This window comes from Macaca nemestrina, chromosome 15 (genome assembly GCF_043159975.1).
Source record: "Macaca nemestrina isolate mMacNem1 chromosome 15, mMacNem.hap1, whole genome shotgun sequence".
NCBI lineage: Eukaryota > Metazoa > Chordata > Mammalia > Primates > Cercopithecidae > Macaca > Macaca nemestrina.
Window position 1 is genome coordinate 116,772,211 of NC_092139.1, and position 17,328 is coordinate 116,789,538.

At 46.7% G+C, this 17,328-nt stretch overlaps 1 long non-coding RNA gene across 1 annotated transcript; it reads left to right on the forward strand.

Moving 5' to 3' along the window:
* Window positions 1-2: 2 nt before the first annotated feature.
* Window positions 3-14,997, forward strand: LOC139358761 (uncharacterized). The gene is made up of 4 exons (XR_011614246.1): window positions 3-423; window positions 2,954-3,095; window positions 3,652-3,744; window positions 10,959-14,997. It is a non-coding gene; the product is annotated as an uncharacterized lncRNA (long non-coding RNA).
* Window positions 14,998-17,328: the final 2,331 nt, after the last annotated feature.

Below are 17,328 nucleotides of genomic sequence, written 5' to 3' on the forward strand. Positions count from 1 at the left end.
TTATAATCAGGAGAGAAACAGTGAGAGCTTATATCCAAGGAAGTGTTTTCAGACACAATGTTAGCATATTTGTGTCTATACCGGTCCCGGCGGGAATCGCGTGAACCCGGGAGGCGCAGGTTGCAGTGATGAGCCGAGATCGCACCACTGCACTCCAGCCTGGGGGCTCCGCATCAAAAAAAAAAAAAAAAAAGTTCAGACGACAATGAAGCTGAATTTTCCTGTTTTACAGTCCCCGTTCCTTCTGATTAAAAGCAGCTGGGGGTGCAGCCTCCTTTTTCCCGGCCGTTTTCTGTGCATCCACAGAAACACATAGCCCTGTTTACATCCCTGTTACGTGTTGGTCATGACTCGCTTCAGTCCACACCTGTCTTGAAGATCCCAGGGTGTGGTTGCACGTGGACCTGCTGCCTTCTTTCCTGGGTGAGTAGGCATTCGTTAAGCTGTGGCTGCCCACCCTTCAGCCATCCCTCAACCTACAGTCACTACCCACCCGGCCCTGCTTCTTGGGAGGCTTGTATTTGATTGTGGAGGGGGAACTCATAATAAACCAACAAATAAATATACCAATGCTGCCATCTCCAGCAGCGATAAGAGAGGTGGAGAAAACCCTGGCCGTGGAAGGAGTGGCTGGGGTGTCCTAGCCTTCGTGGTGAGAGACAGCTCTCACGGTGACATTTTAGCAGAACCATAAATGCTCTTGTGTCCTAGGGCAGGAAATGGGACATGGAGTTGCTAGGTCAGTGTGTATGCACGTTATTAAATGCCGATCTTTAAAGATATTAATTATGAAATATTTAAACATACATAAAATTCAGAAAACATTTGAATAAGGCCTATAGGCACCCACCAAGAATGAGCCCATGTAAGCACAATTGACTATTGCAAAGAGAGGGAACCAACCTGAGTGCCCATCACCCAGCGAGTGGATAAGAAAATGTGGTGTAGAAACACCACGGAATACTATTCAGCCATAAAAAGGAAGGAAATAATGTCTTCTGCAGCAACCCCATTTAACTTTTTTAGAATGTTCTAATTACGGCTGAAGCCTTGCTCCTGGGCCTTCCCCCTCCCCCAGCCTTTATAAATAGTTCTTTTTTATCCTCAAGGGTGGTTTTAGGCATTGCAAATACCTTCTTCCAGTCTGGAGTTTGTATTTTCCCTGTGTCCATGTTGTTGTCTTTTGCCACTCAGTTTTAAATTTTGTTGTATGCAAATCCATCCAATATTTTCTTTGTGGTTAGTGCTTACTGTGCCTTGTCGAAGAAACTATTCCTTACTGCAGTGGCGTGCAAATATTCTCCTAGATATTTTCTAAAATTGTAATTATGTTTCCTTACCTGTTTACAGCTTTAATCTACCAGAAGTCTATATTTGTGTATGGTGTGAAATGGAAGCATAAAACAAACACGGCAGCATCTTGACATTGTTTATTCCCAGTGTGTGCACATGAGAAGAGTACCTTCCATAGTAACCGCGTTGGTTTACACATACAAATGTAGTCACCCACCTTCCCCTCACTGGGACAGCAAAGCTACTTCTGCTAGGGACAAGTTTCCATCTCCATGTAGGTGACTTTGAGTGTTCTGTCTTTTGTTCCAGTTGTCTGGAACAAAATAAAATAAACCCATGCTGGTATTCTGGATATTTGCTTTAAATCGTATTTTGCATTTTTGCTGCCCTCCACACCCTTACTCTCCCCTCCCCTCCTTTGTTCATCATTGCCTGTCAATTGGATTAACTTATTAATAGACCCGACTGTCTGCTGTGTGCCTTCATCATACTCTAGGCACCCGTTACCCCTAGCATCTGCTTCACAAAATTTGCAAAAACGCTTACTGTTTATTTTAATTACGGTTTTACTTACACATTGACTTGGGGGAATAAGTGCAGTATTTTCTATATTGATTCTTTCAAACAATGAAGCATTTATTTAGGTTTATTTTCTAATATTTTTGCCAACTTCTATGATCTTTTAGTTGGATATATATTTAAGTAATGTGGATATTTTCTGTGGTAAATGATACATTAAAAAAAAATACGTTTTCTCTTTGTCCTGGCTTATGTATAGAGAGGCCGTTGATTTTTGTTTATTGATCTATACCCTGCACTCTTGTTTGAGGGATCCTAACACAGGAAGTTTCTTCATTCAATGTGAATGAATTTATTGATTCAGCAAATACTCATTGAGTGCTACCATGTGGTAGGGACGATTAAATGTGGTAGAGAAACACTATGAAGGAAACAGAAGAAAATTCATGGTGCCAACACCCTAGTGGAGAGACACAGTAAGAGGTAGGTTAATAAATAAATGAATAATCATCACGTTCGAGTTTTTATTATTTTTCCATAGATTTTTTTGAACTCTCTGGGCAGAGAACTAAGATGCCTTTAAATTCCTTCCTAATCTTTTACACTTGTTGATTTTACTTGTGGTGTTGTGCTGGCTGGTTCTTCTAGTACTATTTTGACCGAAAATGATTTGTGTTAATATCTTTTGTTTTATTCAATTAAAAAATTTGTAACATTTCACCTGAACTTGGATATTCACTCACTGTGAAGTAAAGGAAGTTCCTTCTAAATTAAGCCGACCATGTATCTTTTCTCTTTTCTTTTTCTTCCCTTCCCCTTTCTTTCTCTTTCTTTCTCTTTCTTTTTTTTCTTTCTTTCTTGCTTTCTTTCTCTCTCTCTCCTTTCCTTCCTTCCTTCCTTCCTTCCTTCCTTCCTTCCTTCCTTCCTTCCTTCCTTCCTTCCTTCCTTCCTTCCTTCCTTCCTTCCTTCCTTCCTTCCTTCCTTCTTTTGACAGAGTCTTGCTCTGTCACCCAGGCTGATCTCAGCTCACCACAACCTCCGCCTCCCGGGTTCAAGTCATTCTCGTGCCTCAGTCTCCTGAGTAGCTAGGATTAGAGGCATATACCACGACGCCTGGCTAATTTTCTTTTTGTATTTCTAGTAGAGACAGGGTTTCACCACGTTGGCCAGGCTGGTCTTGAACTCGTGACTTCAAGTGATCTGCCTACCTCGGCCCAAGAATCTTTTCTATTTATCACTCAGGGAGGTCACATTTAATTAAAGGTTTTCCTGCATCGACTGAGGTGAGCTGTACTCATTTCATCTCTTAGAACAAGAGGCAGCCCAGTGCAGCAGTTAAGGGTGTGGATGGGTTCATCTAAGTGCCCTCAAAGCACTTAGAGAGCTGCCTGGCACAGGGGAAGTGCTGTGTGAATATCAGCTTGTGTTATTATTGAAGTGGGAAGGTATATACCAATATTTTCTAACATAACATTAAATGTTTGCATTTCTGAGATTAAACCTTTGTTGAATATCGTAGTACTTTTTATACATTTCTAGATATGGTCTGTTTATGCTTCATAAATTTATGATTTTTGAAGTTATGTTCATAACTCAATTGAACTTTTTTCTTTCCCATATAATATTGATGTTAAGATAATATAGTGGTCTCATGAAAAGAGTCAAAAATATTTCTATCTATCTTTTTCTAATTTCTTGAAAATTTGATGTAAAATGGAAATTATCTGTTACTGGAGAGGAAACAAGTTTTTAATGGCTGTGGACAGAAATGCCAGTTGATTTTAAAATACCTTTCACATTAAAAAATTTTATTTATTATTATTATTACTATTATTGTAGAGATGAGGTCTTGCTGTGTTGCCCGGACTGGTCTTGAACTTCTGGCCTCAATTGATCTGCCTATCTCAGCCTCCCAAAGTGCTGGAATTACAGGTGTGAGCCACTAAGCCTGACCTAAAATACATTTTACATTTGTTCATGGTTATAAATTTATGTACTTAGTCTATTTCTATTGCAGTAGCTTTGGTAAATTATATTTTGAATTATTGTCTCTGATTCAAAGTTATGAAGTCATTGAGTTAAAATTGTTCATAGTATTATCTTATTTTAAAACTTCTATTTTATTTGCACTTACGGATTTGTTTTCTCTTTTAATAATGCTTATTTGTCACTTTCCTCTCTCCCTCTCTTTAATCAGTCTGGCTAGAACAGTGTCTTTTTTTTTTTTTTCTTGATAAAGTAACAGCTTTTAGTCCTCATGATTGCTGTGGTTTCAGTGTTTTTCTTCCAAAACACATGTTGGAATTTAATGGTCACTGCAACAGTATTAAGAGGTAGGTGTTTAGTAGGTTATTAGATTAAGAGCCTTGTATTATTCTGTTCTCACACGGCTGATGAACACATCGCTAAGACTGGGTCGTTTATAAAGGAAAGAGGTTTAAGTGACTCACAGTCTCTCATTGTTGGGGAGGCCTCGAGAAACTTACACTCATGGCAGTCGTGAAAGCAAACACGTTATTCTTTACATGGCAGCAGGAGAGAGAGAATGAGAGGCACGTGAATGGGGAAGTGCTTAATAAAACCATCAGCTCTTGTGAGAACTCACTGTCAGAAGAACAGCATGGAGAAAACCGCCCCCATGATTCCATTACCTCCCACTGGGTCCCTCTCATGACACGTGGGGATTACGGGAACTACAATTCAAGATGAGATTTGGGTGGGGACACAGCCAAACCCTATCAGGCCTCCACCCTCATAAACAGATTAATGTCATTATTGAGGGAGTGGGTTAGTTGCCTCAAGAGTGGGCTTTCTAAAGTGATCCTGGCCTCTTCTGCTCTGACTCAGGCCCTGGCTCTTGCCCTCCATCCTTCTCCCATGGGATGACCTTTGCCAGATGCCAGCACCATTGTCCTGGACTTTGCAGTCTCCAGAAGTATGAACCAAATAAATCTCATTTCTTTATAAATTACCCAGCCAGTGGTATTTCATTACAGCAATGAAAAATAGACTAAGACAGCGGTCCTCTCTGTTATTTCTTTGTGTCTGTTTTTACGAATTTAAGGACATAATTACAGATTTTCTATTTATTAGTTTCTTTGGGTTTATTTTGTCGTTCTCTGATGTTTTAAGTCAAGTTTTATTTTAAAATTTTTCTTACTTCCTACATATGTTAAAGGTGACATATTTTCATCTAAATGAGGCATTTCTGCTAACCATAGCTTATGGGAACAGAGCCACACGTGTTCATTTTCATACTGCCACGGTTGCTTTCTGACCAACCCAGCAGAGATGAGGAGATGCAATGGAGAGTATCCCACAAAGCCAAATTTATTTTTATTTTTATTTGTAAAAAATATTAGGGCCGGGCGAGGTGGCTCAAGCCTGTAATCCCAGCACTTTGGGAGGCCAAGACAGGCGGATCACGAGGTCAGGAGATCGAGACCATCCTGGCTAACACGGTGAAACCCTGTCTCTACTAAAAAATACAAAAAACTAGCTGGGCGTGATGGTGGGCGCCTGTAGTCCCAGCTACTCGGGAGGCTGAGGCAGGAGAATGGTGTAAACCCGGGAGGCGGAGCTTGCAGTGAGCTGAGATCCGGCCACTGCACTCCAGCCTGGGCGACAGAGCGAGACTCCGTCTCAAAAAAAAAAAAACAAAAAAATTTAGTAATAATATTTTAAATGAGAAATGATCACCGTCTGCACTTGTGAAATGCCATGTGGTATTTGGATGTTTGTGCACAACGTGGAATGATTAATTCAAGCCAATTAATATATCCATTGATTCTTTTAGCTCTTTTGAAATATACAACACATTATTATTAACCAGAGTCACCTGCTTTGCAATAGGCCTCAGGCACGCTACTGCCTGCCCTCCACAGAGAAAGTTTGCTGACCCTTCCTAGGCAGAGCATTCTCTGCACTCACCCCAGAAGTCTCAATATGCAGCATTTATGTGGTCATTGTGTTTCAAATATTTTCAAAGTTTGATCGTAATCTTCCTTGATTTACGATTCCTTCAGAAATAGGTTTTTATAGTTCCATATTTGTGAGGCTGTTTTTCTAATTATTTCTAATTTCGATATGTGGAGTTCAGAGAATGTAGTCCATAAATACTTATTTTTTAGTAATTGTTGTGATTTTTCTAAATGTCTCATGAGTGCTTGATTCTTAGGTTCACAAATTTGAAGCAGCTATTATAGAAAACTTATTAATTATCTTGACAAGAATCCTTCTCTACTAATTTTGGGTCTGTGTAGCCCTTTAGGATTGAGAGTTGTGTCGAACACTCTCATCGTGATTTTGTATTCATGTTTTTCTCCTTGAGATTTTATCCATTGCGTCCATTTGAAATTATGTTAATATAGTAAGTTTCACAATTATGCTATGACCCTGATAAATAATTTCTTTTCTCATGATGTAGTGGCTCTCTTTATTCTTGATAATGTGGTTTGATTTAATATCTATTTGTCTGATACGACTGGGTGATTCCAGCCTTGCTTGGGCTAGTGTTTTTCTTATACTTTCTATATCTTCATTCTTTCCATGTCTTGTTCTTTTTGATATGTCTCTTGTCAACCATGCATGTTGCACATATATGTAGACACCTGGGGAGGTAGATTTCCTATATTTTCTTTAATACATTTCTTTACTTGCATTTCTTTTAATTAACAATGTATTAAATTTAGTTATGCAGCCTTACTTAGGGCTTTGTACTACCTATACTTCTAACACGTCTCTCTCTTGAGCTTTTTACTGGTTTAGGTAGTATATATCATTTCTATTCTTTAAGCAATTACACTTAAATTTCATAATATCTACACTAAACCTATCAAAATCTAAACATACCTAGTAACGTTAACTCCCTCTACTATGCAAAAACCACACAACGTGTTAACTCCAACAATCTCCTTCCTGTTTACAAGGTTTCTCTGTTGAGGTTTCATGGAGGGCCAATGAAAGACTCCATTCTCACCCATTCTCAAGCTGAGCCAATTCAAAAATAAGACTAAATTAACGCTTGTTAAAAGAAAGCTTGAAGGTAATTCCTGGAGACCCTATGACACATTTGGAAAAGGTTGAAGGACTGAAGCTGGGTGTGCTGATGGCTTTCAGAAAAGGTGTGGGACACGTGAAGTGAGACAGGGCCAGGGACAGGAGAGGAGCCTCCTGCTTCTCTGAAATTCCTTCTCTGTTTCCTCCATGTTGAGTAAGCACCATCATGTTCCCAGCAGACATCTGGACACTCTGGACACAATGGTGAATGAGAGTGCCCCGGCCCTGTCTCCTGGAAGCTGGGGTTGAGGAGGACCTCCCAACTGCAGGCCAGCGGTGCCCCCGCCCCTGTACTGAGCATAGGGACACGGGGTTCCGGTCTCCTTAGCACCCGGGGTGACCCCTCTACAGGAGCCTCCGCAACAAGGACCAGGGATGGCATCTGCATCACTCATGGGAAATTCATCTCGCTCCCTCCATCCCTCCCTTCTCTCTCTCCTTCCCACCCTCCCTCTCTTCCTTCCTCTCTCTCTCTCTTCCTCCCTCTTCCTTCCTCCCTTCTTCTGCCCCCTCCACCCCACCCTCCCTCCCTCTGTTCCTTTCTCTCCATCTATTATGGACTGAATGATTGTGAATCCCCAGATCCTTCTGTTGAAGCCCTAATCGCAATGTAACACTGTTTGTGGATGGGGCCTTTGGAAGGTAATGAGGTCATGAACCCTCACGAATAGGATTAATGCCCTTGGAATAAGAGACACAAGATAAATGATTCCCTTCTGCCCCTGAGGACACAACGAGAAGGCACCATCTCCAAGCCAGGAAGGGGGCCCTCAGCAGACACTGAGTCAGCACCGTGACGATCCTGGGCTTCCCAGACACCACACCTGTCAGAAATAAATGCCCAGTGTTTAAGCCCCCAGTCTATGGTAATTAGTGATTGCAACTCGAACTAAGACACCTCTCGCCTTGACATAACCATAGCGATACTTTGCATAAAACTTCCTTCATTTTGGATGTGACACTGGACACTTCCTGGCCTTCATACGCTGCAGACATGAAGTGTCATCCAGCTGCATGTGCTGGGCTGGGGCGCCCTGGTGCTGTCTGCTGTCGCGCTGGGAGCCTGGACCCTGCGGGCGGAGCTCACAGAGGGCGCACGGCCATCCTCTCATGCAAAATGACTCTAGACTGCTTTACTTTTTTGACCCTCAATAAAATAAAATACACTTTCTTAGCTCCCTATTCTTGCATACTTGTTCCTGGGGAACCCAAGGACCCAGCAGGTTAGAAACACAGGGTGGTCAGCGTGGTGCTCCGGGGGGCAGCCTCCAGGGGGCTGCTGTGGGCGGTTCCTCCACAGCTCACACTCTGCAGAAGCCGGGTGAGTGCCCCTCCTAAATACTCCGGAGCAGGATGCTCCTGCCCTGACCACAGCATCGTGGCCCTAGGATCGGGTGAGTGCCCCTCAGTGCTCTGAAGCAGGACGCTCCTGCCCCTGACCACAGCATCACAGCCCTGGGATTGGGTGAGTGACCCCCTAAACAATCTGGAGCAGGAGGCTACTGCCCCTGGCCACGGCATCATGGCCCTAGGATCAGCCTTTCACTCAATCTTGGACGACGAGTTTTTCTTCCAAGGTGGTTTAGCCTTGGTGGTCAGTGTTGCTGCTCCAGCAGCCAAAACTGAAGGTGCACATGCACGAACTGTCAGCCCACCTTGCTGTGGCGGAGGAGGATGCTGTCCTGTGCAGTGAAGGAAGCACGGTGCTGCTGGAAACCAAGGCTGAGGGTGGCTTTGTGTCTGGATCCAGCTGTTCCTGAAGCTGTCTGTGTTCCTCTCTTCCCACGAGCCTTGCTCTTCTTCCTCTGCCCTGGCACATGCAGTCTTTATACAGAGACTTTCAACATTTCTTTAGATCGCAGAGAAGCTCTTTGGAAGTTTTAAAACAGAAACCTATAGGCCGGGTGCTATGGCTCATGCCTGTAACCCCAGCACTTTGGGAGGCTGAAGCAGGTGGATCATGAGGTCAGGAGTTCGAGACCAGCCTGGCCAACATGGTGAAACCCCATCTTTTCTAAAAATACAAAAATTAGCCAGGTATGGCGGCGGGTGCCTATAATCCCAGCTACTCAGTAGGCTGAGGCAGAAGAATCGCTTGAACCCGGGAGGTGGAGGTTGCAGTGAGCCGAGATCACACCACTGCACTCCAGCCTGGGCGACAGAGCAAGGCTCTGTCTCAAACCAAAAACAACAACAACAACAACCACCTATAAATAGGAGAGATCAACACAGGTCCCACGAGCAGACGCCGCTCTTCTGAAGTCTCCACAGCAGGAGGCCACTTGGTGCCTTTCAGGGGACCAGAGGAAAGGCTCCTTTCTGCACCAGGGATGATGATTGCAGCTGCCAGGGGACATTCACTTCCTCCTTGTTGAGTTGAATTGGATTGAGTGTTAAATGATTTCTGAATCCTCACCTCCTGTTTTAAAGGAAAATTTTTTCATTACCAAAAAAGGGCATTTGTTGGGCATATGAAACCCTTGCAATGGACTGAAGCTGGGGTTTAAACGTGGAGCTCTGAGCCTGCTTCCCCTTCTTGTATCTCAAAGAAGTAAGCCCCGGATGGCTCGCAGCCCCTGTGTTTGGGGCCAATGTGTCATCTTCGAGTCAAATCTTTCATCAACATCATCCTCTGTGGGTGTCTCCTCCTGGTCTTCACCCCACCTGGCCCACGACCGGTGCTTCTCGCCTGGGCTCACTCTCGTTCAGGCCACTGGAAATGCCTGTGGCCAGGTATGTTTGAAAGATTTTGAAGATGGGATTTTCTAAGTTGGCATAAGAAACAGAAGACATGAATATCAAAAACCTTAACAAAAAATGCTTGCTTACAGGGTGGTGGGCTCCCTTGTACAGGAAGCAGAGTGGCCATCCTGGGAGCCGGCCAGCGTCCTGCGAGCCATCTGAGGACGGCCGTTTCTTTCCATTCCATATTTCTCAGGAACTGGCCGAGGGCAGTGAGTGGAAAACAGGGAAATGCCACACTGGTCAAATGAGTGATATTGGAATAAGTCCTTCTTTGGGTAAAAAGTCATCAATGTCACAATCCTGCACGTAGGGGAAGTTACCGAGGACTCCTGCTTATGTACATCTGTGCAGGGGTTCAAGATGGTTTCTGTTAGAGCCTGGACTTGAACATGCCTCTGGCTCCCTTGAGTGGCGATGTGGGCCCCTCTGACCCTATGCACCCCATCCGTGAGCTGCTGCAGGACTGGAAGAACCAGACCTTGGAGTCAGGAAGGCAGGAGTTCGAGCCTGGCTTTAGTCAGACACCATGCTGCAAAGCTCGTCAAGACTCAGTCTCCACATCTGTAAAGTTGGCATAAGGTCCCAGTGCTGGAGTCTCTGATTCCAGAACTGACATCCCTCTTCCCTGGCCAAGATCAGAACACCTTGGAAAATGAGACAAAGCTCTAAAGAATGGCACAAACCCAGCCTCTGAGGTCCTGAGGGACCCACTTCCATCCCCAGGGGATAGCCCCAGCTGCTGCTGCCGGGGAATCCCCCCACCCAGACCTGGGGCCTCCTAGGGAAACCTGCAGAGAATGAGGACTCAGAGAGGGTTTTAATTAGCACATATATAACTAATAATAAAATTTATCCTTGGACATTTTTCTTGTGGTATTGAGAGCGTAACTTGAAAAGGTTTTAGTTTCTCCCCAAGACTTTGATAATGGGGCCGGGCACTGTAACTCACGCTTGTAATCCCAGCACTTTGGGAGGCCAAGGTAGGTGGATCACTTGAGGTCAGGAGTTCGAGACAAGCCTGGCCAACATGGTGAAACTCTGTCTTTACTAAAAATACAAAAATTAGCCAGGTGTGGTGGTGCACACCTGTAATCCCAGCTACTCAGGAGATTGAGGCAGGAGAATCGCTTGAACCCAGGAGGTAGAGGTTGCACTGAGCTGAGATCATACCACTGCACTCCAGCTTGAGCGACAGAGCAAGACTCCATCAAAAAAAAAAAAAAAAAAAAAGACTTTGATAATGGGAGTGGGCTTATTAATGTGGACCCTGGTACACAGTTAGCATTTTCTTATTTGAGGGATTTATGCATTCACACTGATGCTGTCATTTAATCCCATTGCAGATGCTCTGCTGGGTTGCAGGGACTCCAGAGATTGACACCCTAAGAATGGAAAGAGAGAAGGGAACGCCTGTCAGCTTTGGATACAGAGTGAGCAAAGAGTGGATTCAAGGATCCTTACCCTTTCCTGAGCTTCTGGGAGCAGAATCTCCTGTGCCCGCCAGTAGCAGACCGTCACTGAAACCATGGTCAGAACTGAGGGAGCTGTGGGCGGTGGAGACGGTGGTGAGCATGTCTAATTCTGGTGACGTGTGTGAGGAAGGTCCCAGGTTCTTCCATAAGCCATAGTCAACCCCTTCACTGCCTGAAGAAAGGTGGTATTTCAGTTCCACTCTTTGTCTTGTTTCCTATTGGTTCAGAACTCGGGAGGGGAGAGGAATGGGACTTCCGGGGCCACGTGGGAGATAAAAGGTTCACCTCCAAGGACCTCTGGGCTGGTGAATACAACGTTTCCACCCAGGGCCCCACACGTGGGAATTATGGGATAAACGGAAGCTACTCTCATTTCCAAATATCCTTGATGAGAAGATTCTATTTTTAAAAGCAATTTAACCTTTCTGAGATCAGAACTTGATTTAAAAACCAATGAGGGCCGGGCACGGTGGCTCACACCTGTCATCCCAGCACTTTGGGAGGCCAAGGCAGGTGGATCACGAGGTCAAGAGATCGAGGCCATCCTGGTCAGCGTGATGAAACCTTGTCTCTACCAAAAATACAAAAATCAGCTGGGTGTGGTGGTGTGCGCCTGTAATTCCAGCTACTCAGGAGACTGGGGCAGGAGAATCGCTTGAACCTGGGAGGTGGAGGCTGCAGTGAGCTGAGATCAGGCCATTGCACTCCAGCCTGGCAACAGAGTGAGACTCCGTCTCGAACAAACAAAACACGATGAGTACATTTAATGGAATTGTTCTTCTCTAAACTGCACCTACCCTGCTGATAATGTTTCCACCATGGGTGCCTTTTCCATCTGGGCTCTGAGAACTGAGTCAGCAGTGACCGCTGGGTGGAAAGCTCACAAGAGGGGCAGTGAAACGAAGGCTGGGGCGCTTTCTCCAAACCCAACCCAGGAGCCAATGACTGAGCAACCTCAGATCCTTTCTAAAGGGCTGAATGTAAACGAACCAGAAGAGAAATGGCACCGGTTTCCTGAGTAGAGAAGACACTGAAGGGCGCTGGAGAGAAGCCAGTTTCCCACAAGAGCTGGTCCACTGCAGCTCCGCTCCAGCAGAGGCAGTGACCTGGAGGACTCTGGAAGGACCGTAGACTGCGTTAGGATTGTAATCAGAGAAATATCCGTGATGTTTGCTGGGCCCTTTGTGGACTCCTTATGGCCAGCTTTTATGCCAGACAAAGAGTTTGAGGGTGTAAGTCACAGTGGACAGTTCGTTTGTGGAAGACACAGAGTTTCAGGGTGTAAGCCACAGTGGACAGAGCGTTTGTGGAGGACACAGAGTTTCAGGGTGTAAGCCACAGCAGACAGCACGTTTGTGGAAGACACAGATGACGAGTTTCAGGGTGTAAGCCACAGCGGACAGCATATTTGTGGAAGACACAGATGACGAGTTTCAGGGTGTAAGCCACAGCGGACAGCGCGTTTGTGGGAGACACAGATGACGAGTTTCAGGGTGTAAGCCACAGCGGACAGCGCGTTTGTGGGAGACACAGATGACGAGTTTCAGGGTGTAAGCCACAACGGACAGCGTGTTTGTGGAAGACATAGAGTTTCAGGGTGTAAGACACAGCGGACAGCATATTTGTGGAAGACACAGATGACGAGTTTCAGGGTGTAAGCCACAGCGGAGAGCGTGTTTGTGGGAGACACAGAGTTTCAGGGTGTAAGTCACAGCGGACAGTGCGTTTGTGGAAGACACAGAGTTTCAGGGTGTAAGCCACAGCGGACAGGGTGTTTATGGAGGACACAGAGTTTCAGGGTGTGAGACACAGCGGACAGAGCGTTTGTGGAAGACACAGAGTTTCAGGGTGTAAGCCACAGCGGGCAGTGCGTTTGTGGAAGACACTGTTGTCAGATGAGACTCACGTGACTTCACGATGGCGGCTGCATCTGAGTCCTGGAAGGACTCCTTCCCTGAAGGAAAAGTGCCCCTGGACAGAGAGGCCTGGAAATCTATGGTGGACACTTCCCTGGCAGAGATCACACCTGGGGACCCCAAGACCTGGGCGTGAGAACCCGGCGGACCCGCTGTGCCCGTTTGATTACCGTGGGAACTGTAGAAACGAGGCAGCCGCAATGGTGGGAAGCGTAATTGTTCCAGACGGAGCTTACACCTACAGCGCTCTGCTTCCTAATGCTTTGCAGAGGTCGAGAGGACAGAGGCCACTTACAGAGTCATCGTACACCTCATGTAGCAGGTGAAATCCCTCTGCGAGGGACAGTGGATTCAGCCAGCATCCTTGCTGGGGCTCATGTTTCAGTTCACTTCCTCAATTTTTTGGGTCGTCCCCCATCGTATGTTTAGCAAAAGGTACTGATAAGAGAATTTCCAAGAGATGTCACTGGAGGAGAAGAATACGCATCAAGTCTGTCCTCTTGTTCCACGTGGGTGTAAAGGATCCTGACTTCATGGGGAGTGGCGGAGAAGGGAGGAGGAGATTCCCTTTGCAGGGGACTTGGCTGGGGGTATAATGCTGTCACCTGACAAACGTCTGATGCTTCATAGTGATTTTAATTCCAGCAGCATGGGATGGGAACAGAGCACCGGGCACTGAGTTTATCTCCCTCAGAGACGGACGACACCCAACCCCTCTTCATTTCCGAGGACAGCGTGGTTGGCAGAGGAGCACCCAGAAGGACATAGTTGGTATTTTCAGACATTTCCTCTGGACTTTGTCCATCTTCTGCAGTGGGGAACCATGAAGGCAATGGTCTCCGTTTCTCTCCTCCCACTTCATAGTCAGGCTTTTCTCCTTCCACCCTCCAGCCCTCCTGCCCCAAAGGACACAGGCACAGTGTGCCCTCTGTCCAGGTGAGCCCTCTTCCCTGCTCTGAAGCAAGCCAAGACCGTCATCGTTCATGTGGATAAAATTTTAGATGTTTGGTTTAGGTGTGTTTGCATGGGTAGATACATAGATAGTTTCCCATAAAAATGTCGATAGTATTTTGGGCACAATCTCATAGATCATTTTCCTTTTCACTTGCTGTATCAGACAGATACTCTGATGTCAATGAATGCACACTCCGCCGTTGCCAAGAGCCACATGGTACTGGGTCATGTGGGTGCATCATCATCTGTGTGACCACTGCCCTGTTGCTGGACACGTCCTTGCTTGCTAACATTTGTTTTTGGTGGGGGGAGTGTGGGGATGGGGTTTTGCTCTTGTCACCCGGGTTGGAGTGCAGTGGCGCAATCTCAGCTCACTGCAACCTGCGCCTCCCGGGTTCAAGCAATTCTCCTGCCTCAGCCTCCCAAGTAGCTGGGATTACAGGCGCCGCCACCATGTCTGGCTAATTTTGTTTTTTTAGTAGAGACGGGGTTTCGCCACGTTGGCCAGGCTGATCTCGAACTCCTGACCTCAGGTGATCCACCTGCCTCGGCCTCCCAAAGTGCTGGGATGACAGGCGTGAGCCACCACGCCCGGCCCTTGCTTGCTAACTTTTCAATGAGAAAGCACTGCAAACACTTTTCTGACCATTTCCTTGGGGCAAGTCCATGGAGGTGCAATCGGCTGAGTGTGCACTCACTTTTAAGCACTGCGTCTGCAACTCCAGTGGTACCTGCCATCTGCCCGCCCAGTTTGCATCCCAGCCAGCACCCGTGGGAACCAGGGAGGCTGGATTCCGGCACACATGGGCTGGGTGGGAGGCAGGGGGATGCTTTGTAATGTTTGACAACCTCACACAGGCGGTCAAAAGTCTTTTGTATGCTGCCCTGACACACGGAATTGATGTGCTTATTTTCACTTTTATTTCTTATTCAGTAAATGCTGATTTATTTTATTTAAGGATATCCTCGGTTGCCCTTTTTGAGAGCAAAGGCAGTTTGTCCTTAACACTTGCATCTGGCAATAATAGATATAATAATAATCATGAGGCCGGGCGCGGTGGCTCAAGCCTGTAATCCCAGCACTTTGGGAGGCCGAGATGGGCGGATCACGAGGTCAGGAGATCGAGACCATCCTGGCTAACACCGTGAAACCCCGTCTCTACTAAAAAATACAAAAAACTAGCCGGGCGAGGTGGCGGGTGCCTGTAGTCCCAGCTACTCGGGAGGCTGAGGCAGGAGAATGGCGTAAACCCGGGAGGCGGAGCTTGCAGTGAGCTGAGATCCAGCCACTGCACTCCAGCCTGGGCGACAGAGCGAGACTCCGTCTCAAAAAAAAAAAAAAAAAAAAAAAATAATAATAATAATAATCATGATAATAATACTGTGTATCCGGCACATAGTAGAAACTCAGTGAAGGTTTTACTAAGTCAATCCATTAGCACACCGAGGGGTTTCACTAAAGGCTTAGTTTTGCGCTGAGATGTTAATTGTGTGGTTTAACAATGATTTCTATTAACGAGGCTAAGAATTTTCTGAACCTAAGTTCTGGGGCGATTTGGGAATGCCTCCCATCCTCAGACAAGGCCAACGTGCATTGACCTTGAATTTCAGTAAAGCTGAAGGGACAGGAGGGCTGATTTCCCTCCAGATGACAGTCGCTAGGAGGCAGAATCGGGCTCGATAACCATCAGGAGGTAACGACTGTGAACTTGGTGATTTTAACGATTTCAAATAAATTACTCCAGGAAAAAGAAAATCTTCACTCCATTTTATTTTGGGAGTACTCCCCCCACCCTGAAATTGATCAGAGACATCCAAATAGCAGCAAAATTAAAAGGAGGGGATGTGATGCGTTGCCTTCTTTAACTTGTATTTAAAGTCATTATAATGACGAACTCTAAAACTTTATATGCTCAGTGTGTGCACTGAAGAAACGTTGACTTACAAACAGTATTTTTTAAAAAAACAATTAGGAATTTTATCATTCATTCCTTTAAATTTGTGAACAGAAACCCCCCGTGCTCCTGAGTCTCCATGCCTAGATGGGTCTGGACACCAGGGACGGGAGCAGAGGCTCTCAGCAGAGGTGTGTGCTCTGCGCCCACCGCAGCTGGCAACTGGGGAAGAAATAACACCACGATGAGGTTATTTTGAGCCATGAGGCAGCCCCTCAGGGGACCGGATGGGTGGAGAAGCCCACCTTCCCCTCCTCGCCTGGCTCTGCCAAGGTGGCCTCCCTCTTCCATGAGGCCCACTGCCCAGAGCCCACATCTCAGGGAGGGTGGCACAGGCAGAGAGACCGGGGCCCAAGGGCCCCTTGCAGGGTTCCTGCAGAGAAATGCAGGTTCTGTGGAGCTGACAGTGCTGTAAACAGCGGCAGGTGCAGAGTGACCACACAATTCCGCAACACAGATGGTGACGGGGTGAGGGCCATGGAGACGCAGCCCATGGGAGCTTGCCTTGTGGTGACCTCTGCAGGCCGTGGGAAGTGGGAAAAGGGCTCCCCACCTTCCACCTGGCCCCAGGTGCAGATGGCAGCTGTGGTTCTCCAGCACCCAGGTATGGACGGGAGAGGTGGAGCCGCCGTGGAAGGCCCTGGAAGTGCCACTTTCTGAAGGATGCTGGTGGGCAGAGGCCAGGGACTGGCAAGCACTTTCCCTTGGTCTCCAGCAGACATGAGAGGAAACAGCTCCCACAACACGGGCACACACTCTTCTCTTGGTGAAGCAGAGTCCTGAGAGAAGAAAACAGACTCAGAAAACCAAACAGAAGAGTTATTTAGTATGAATCAGAAAACACTGTGTGCAGATGCGGGGCCTGGCCCTGGGGGAGAGGGAATGACCAGATGCAGGTTCCTGTTGAGTCCAGGAGACCGAACAGTAGAGGAAATGGAATCAACCACATACTTGGGCTCCACACCAGCAGGTGGAGGGCACACAGGAGAGGAGAGGCCCATCAGGGCTCCCGGATGGGAGCGGCTCTGCAGGAGGCTCAGAAGGTTCAGGCACCAGGAGGCCAGAGCAGGTGGTGGTTTCTGTCAGACCCAAAAGTCCACAGGGAGACACCGTGGGGAGGTGCTTTCCCAGGGAGGCCTGAAGAGGAAGAGCTGGAAACAAGGGTGTCTTGGCCCCATGCTGTCTCCTTTCTCACCAGGTTGGGCACCTCTGGGTAAACTTGGTGTCCCGAGGGAGCACACTTGGGATAGAAGTTCCCAGGCTGGATACTACACCACTCACCCTGCAGAGATGGCCTCCGGAATCATCCTGGGTGTTAGTATTGGAGATTAACATATCCAAGCCAGCTGTGGAGGGGGAATCCCTCCTGGAAATAATAAAATGCAGCCAGACCTGATTCCCCAGCCCAACAGGAAG